Source organism: Topomyia yanbarensis, chromosome 3 (genome assembly GCF_030247195.1).
Source record: "Topomyia yanbarensis strain Yona2022 chromosome 3, ASM3024719v1, whole genome shotgun sequence".
NCBI lineage: Eukaryota > Metazoa > Arthropoda > Insecta > Diptera > Culicidae > Topomyia > Topomyia yanbarensis.
This window is the reverse complement of record NC_080672.1, coordinates 137,115,798-137,122,085: the sequence shown is the minus strand read 5'-3', so window position 1 is coordinate 137,122,085 and position 6,288 is coordinate 137,115,798.

Sequence of the window (6,288 nt, the reverse complement as noted above, 5' to 3'; positions counted from 1 at the left end):
TTGAATGAAACGGTTTTCGGAAAATTGGTCACCAGCAACCTGAAAACTGGTTTTCATCCAGTGAAGAAATTGGCCGTAATTGTAATGCTCTGTGTCTTTGTTAATTCTCAATTTTTCCGAGAATTCGATAGCTGCATTGGTCGACTTAATGTATATAACATTATATGTCAACAAAAGTCATTAAATGAAGAAGAAAATTATTTTTCCTTTGTGCACATTGCTAAAGTTCAAGTTTCTGGATGTAAAATATCAGAACGACTTGTAGTGTTTTTTATGAAAATGTAAACTGCCCTTGATTGACTGATTTAAACCACAAGAATTAATATCTTCGATAGATTATCCAGCAAAAGGTTAAACGACTCAACAGATTCGATACAGATATCGACACAGATTTTTCGAAGAGTAAATACAGATGAAAAGATTTTTTAGAACAAAAATACAGATTTAATTTTGGCAACCCTGCTCCTGAGTTGAGTATAAGAAGATAGAAATTGAGCATTTTCTAGTATTGCTAGAGAAGCAAGTTCACGTAAAGACGACTTCCTGGTACTGTTCTGTATTTAAGGAGCATTTTCATATTCTAGTTGTAGGTTATACCTTTAAAATTTGATTCAAAATGCTATACAGACTATTATTTGAAACGCTCAATCAGCCAGATGGCTAGAGTCATAATAGTAATAAGACAAAATACTGTTGCATGTTACCCCACATGGGTATTTAATATAGTTAAATCGTTATCTTGCATATATTTGAGAGGGTAAACAAACATGTATCAAACAGTAACGTTTGTTGTTGTATACTCAATCTGTACGTAAGAGATACAAATGAAATGCTCTTATCATTGAAGTGGACCAAAGCACGACATTTCAGTTTGTTTTTCTATTGAAATATCTCGAAATACAGAAGATTACCCTGTCGCGCTAAAGAAACCGAAAATAATGACTGGTAGTACATGATTATCTTTTAACATATGCTGGCTTTTGACAGCTATAATGCTAAATTGCAAACACTATTATTACCGTTGTTAAATTAATCTGAACAGAAACATGTTGAAGTGTTGCAAGTTACCCCGCTGTTGCAAGTTACCCCGTTTGACGGTACTTCACTTTTCCTCTTTCATGGAGAGCAACGATTTTCAATAGAGTTCAAAAGTTTAGCTCATTCCTGAAGGGCTGTACAAAAAAAGTTGCGAATAAGGTGTAGTTAGAGTTTAAATTTTCAGTTTTTGGTAAATATTACCGTTTTTGACCGGGTTGGTCTGTGGGAATCGGTGCCGAATGAGGTCATGTTTGGCATCCATAGATGTGTGCAGAACAATCATCATAAATCGCAAGTTTAGTGAAAGAATACTAATTACACAAACAAAACTAAAATGAGAATGTATATGGGGCATTCTACGCAAAATTTACCACAAAAAAAAAATTTCGCCCAGATAATTTTTTTTCTCGGTTTAGTAGTCAAAAATATTCGACCCGTATTTTTTTATTTCAACATAGTAGGCGAGACTTTCGAGATTTTTTGTGTTTAATTTCACCATTTGAAAAAAAACCTACTTTTTTCAATCGCTCGTACTGTAAAAAAAAGTAAAGAAGGTACCAAAAAGTGCCCAAAACATGAAATGTGCGCCTTTTTCATAGCTTTCGGATGAAGTATATTAATACTTACTCAACGTATTAGTTTCATGGAAAATACTGAAAAGTTTTAAGCATATCGATTTTTTTCAAATTTGGACATAATTTTTTTTCTTTTTTTTATTGGATGAAATGGGAAAATCATTTTTTTTTGATGCCATAAAAATTTGGGAGTGGGCAATTAAATACTTACGGAGATATGAATTTTTCAATAGCGCCTTGCGCGCGAAAAACGTACCGCCACGCACTTCGCTCGTACTCAGGTTTGACTATATGAGATTTTACACACTACCGCGTTGTGTAAAACACACTTGCAATTGACTTCATTATTTATTAGAAATAAATAAAAATAAACAATAATAATTATTCAACGGATTGACTTGATTTTTTTATGAAGATGCATAATATGTGTAGCCAGTCAACCACGGAAAACTGAATAAAAAAAATTCTCTCATTATTTTTAAGAAAAATGAATTAATTTTACATAAAAATATCAGATTTTTCGGATTTTATAAGGCTATTCCATATTCCAAAATTCAAACCATTTTTGTTTTTTTTTGTTAATCGAGTAAATAATAGTCCAAATTTTAAAAATCTTATTGAATTTCCTGCTTCAGTCAATTTTATCAAGAGTTATCATATTCGCCGTGGCGCTCCTCGACGTGGAAATGGTTAGACGTCTACTCTTGGAACGCTTGTGTGGTTCTGTGTGTGCAATTTTTTCTCGTACATAATGAATGTATAAATAAACCTTAAAATTACAAAAGCGGTCCATTGTTGCCTTACCTTCAAAATCGTAAACCAAAATCACTTTCGGTTTAAGCACTTTACATCAGACGCCCCCCTAAAGGAAAACATACACAGCTAATGCGTTATGTTTGTTTTAGATTATTATTGTTTTATACTCAATGTTGTAGTTGATTTTATAATATAAAACAATTGGGAATATCTTTGCATGAGATAATTTTTAAAATGATTAAAATATGATATTTGTATTCTGGCGATAAATGATTGCTGAAGAGAGATTCTTGCAGTTCTGGAAAAATTTTGAACGAATGCTTTTCAAGTTTCTGGCGCTTTTTCAATCTTGTTTTCAGTTTAGTTACCTATCGTTTCTACGTCGTACTCTTAACTCCATTCTTTTTGAAAACCTTGAATGTTTGCATTTATTTTTCTGATGGTGTTCGTCAACATTTTAAAAATGTCAAATGTTGTACTAATTTCATTTTCACCACAAATCTGACTGCATTCACCCCACACAGTGACATTTTCGCACGAAAGCCCATGGAAAAGGTGCTTGCGACGAAGCCATTATTTGTCGAGCCAGTTTACAAATGATCAATGATGATCAAATGTGGACCGCAACTAAGTCGTACGATGTGGCAAGGAAAGCTGCTTTGTCACGCAATGTTTCAAGTTCAAATCTCAGAATAACATAGGAAACGTGCCAATCGAACCAATTTATTCTTATGCAAGAGCAGAGAAAAATCCACAGAATTGTTTCGAAAAATGCCATACCTGGACCACAATCATTTCACTATGTTGAGACGAACGTGAACTTCAAATTAAAACTGAAAATCTTTTCTTCCGGCAACACTTTTGAATGATTAAGACAAAATAAATCTGAAATGAAACATACATCTAAATGCAATAAATAGTAAAGTTAATCGCAAGTGTGTTTTACACAACGCGCTGGTGGGTAAAACTTCATACACCCAAGTCTCAGTACGAGCGAAGCACGTGGCGGTACGTTTTTCGCGCGAAGGCGCTATTGAAAAATTCATATCTCCGTAAGTATTTAATTGCCCACTCCCAAATTTTTATGGCATCAAGAAAAATGATTTTCCTATTTTATACAATAAAAAAAAGACAAAAAATCATGTCCAAGTTTGAAAAAAAATAGATTTGTTTTAAACTTTTCAATATTTTTCATAAAACCAATACGTTGAGTAAGTATTAATATACTTAATCCGAAAGCTGTGAAAAAGGCGCACATTTCATGTCTTGGGAACTTTTTGGTATCTTCTTTAGTTTTAACAGTACGAGCGATTGAAAAAAGTAGGTTTTTTTCAAATGGTGAAATTAAACACAAAAAATCTCGAAAGTCTCGCCTACAATGTTGAAATAAAAAAATATGTGTCGAATATTTTCGACTACTAAGCCGAGAAAAAAAATTATCCGGGCAAAAAATTTTTTTGTGGCAAATTTTGCGTGGAATGCCCCATATATTAAATTTGGATATGATACGACCGATCTTGGATGTCCCGGGTTACGATTCCAAAAACTCTGGAACATCCGTATAACTGGTCATACATCTATGGATGCCAAACATGATCTCATTCGGCATCGCTTACTACTGATCAACCAGGTCAAAAATGGTAATATTTACCAGAAACTGAAAATTTAAACTCTAACAAACAATTTAAGTACCAGTTCATATAGATTTGGTTGAAAATGTGTCTTAAAACTGAGCTCGAAATCGGGGTCAATATGACCCGCTAACACCTTATTTGTTACAAAAAGTTACACCTAAAGAAGGTTAAGAAAAAATGTTCGCTGTTGGGGTAAAACCGACACCCCTTGGTTAGGGTAAAACTGAGACTCTGTTAACATGGTTGTGATTATTTGCGATCCATTACAAAAGGCTGGCGTCTTTTGTGACACTTTAATTACACTATTAGCACACTATAGTAATACACAGAACTTTTATTGTGTTTATTTCTTACTAGCTAATACCCATCGCGCGCTGCTGCGACTTTCAACGAAGTAGGAGTAAAAAACAATTTGTTCTGAAGCGCCATCTGGCGGGCAGATAATTCCCAACCAACAGCACACAAACACGCTCTATAACAAATGCCTACTACGTATACATTTTTACGGTAATCGGTTCAGCCGTTTGGAAGTCCATAAATCATATTCATACAAACATTGACTTTTATATATATAGATAGATAAGTCTGATCAAAAATTAAAAAAAATGATTTTTTTCTTAACAGATTCTATCGAAACTTTTGCTATTTCTATAAAAAGCTCATCAAACCGAATTTCTAGTGTTCTCTTGGTTTGTCATGGAAGAACTTCATCACAGTGAGACAATAATCTTCTGTATACCCCGGTAGATCGTTGATGATCTGAGTCTCGAAAAATCAAACTCAACCAGCTAGTTTTACTAAGAAGTGTGTGTCACTCATAAATGAATGAACCTTATTAGCAGAATGTAGAACACTTCTCTTACGAAATAAAATGACACTGAAAGTTGCAATGATGTGTGTAAGGACTACCTACTTGGAAATATCCATACCAAGAAATAATCCTATAGCATAAAACGCTCTTGTTTATAACTATGCTTTCGAACTCTCTTCCCCTTACTAGGGGAACTGTGGGTAAGACGGACAGGTGGGGTAATACGGACACATGGTTATTTTAGGCACATAACATATAAAGTTCAATTGCTTTATATGAGTACCCTCTTTTTATGGATATCCTTGAATTATGAAGCACTCAGTAGGCCTTGAATATTGCTAAACGCGAAAAATTTAAGCAAACATTGATAATCAGTAGTGCATCTTCGAGCGGATGTAATTTTTACGTCTCTGATTTTAAGGTTTATCAAGGAAAAAATCATTTTTTTCGCGGATTTTTTCTTTTATTTCGATAATGTAACTCTTAAATGACATCTTCGTGGGAAATAACAGGTATGTTCATATACGAGTAAATAAGTGCAAGCGTTTAAAAAATATGTGTACTGGTGGGGCATGACGGTCAGTCTTGATTGATTCTATTGATTCATTCTTATATGAATGTCTCGCGTGTAGAAACGAAATTCTAGCAGCCAAACGTGGAGAACCATCCTGTTAGCTGAAGTCTCACATGTAGTAGACCGCAAGATGTACGTTAATGTGACCGAGGCTGAATACGGAATTCCTAGGACCTGGAAAAGGTGACGACTTTGTGCAGGTCCCATTTTCTGGCTGTGTGTACTTGAGGAACTGATGTTACCAATTGCGTATTTAATATGTAACTTTCCAGTTTTATATAAATGATTGTGATTGATTATTGGAACTGATTGTATGGCCCTCTTTATGACAACGAAAAAAAATATGATATTAGAAAATACATCATTTGCTTCAACTTTGAATCGAACACCAAAACGTTATTTTTCACCTCGAATTGAACATATATATTAAAAAGAACCACAAACTATCCAAAACATCCGTTAGAAACAGTATATTTTAATTTTTGTATTGTGATCATCCTTTCGGCGACATGTCCGTCTTACCCCCACCATATGTCCGTTTCACCCGCAGTCTGGAAAACATAACTCGTATCACATACTACAATTCTTCTGAACATACTATTCAGCTAAATCTAACCATTAGCTCACAAAAATTAATAGTTGGTGGGAATCGAGTACCGATACACAACCATGCACTGCTAGGCCCCATGCAAAACTGACTTAGACATCACTTCGTTAAAAGTTTAATAACTTTTTTTAGCAAAGCCGGATTGATTAGCAGTCTTCGACAAAGTTGTAGACAATTAAATTATCTTTCGTGATAATGCGATGTATACAGTGCCACCTAGCGGCGAAAATGCACGCCAGTGGGTTTTCTCCATGTAAATTGTCGAAAAATCCCATACAAACTTCGAGCACGTT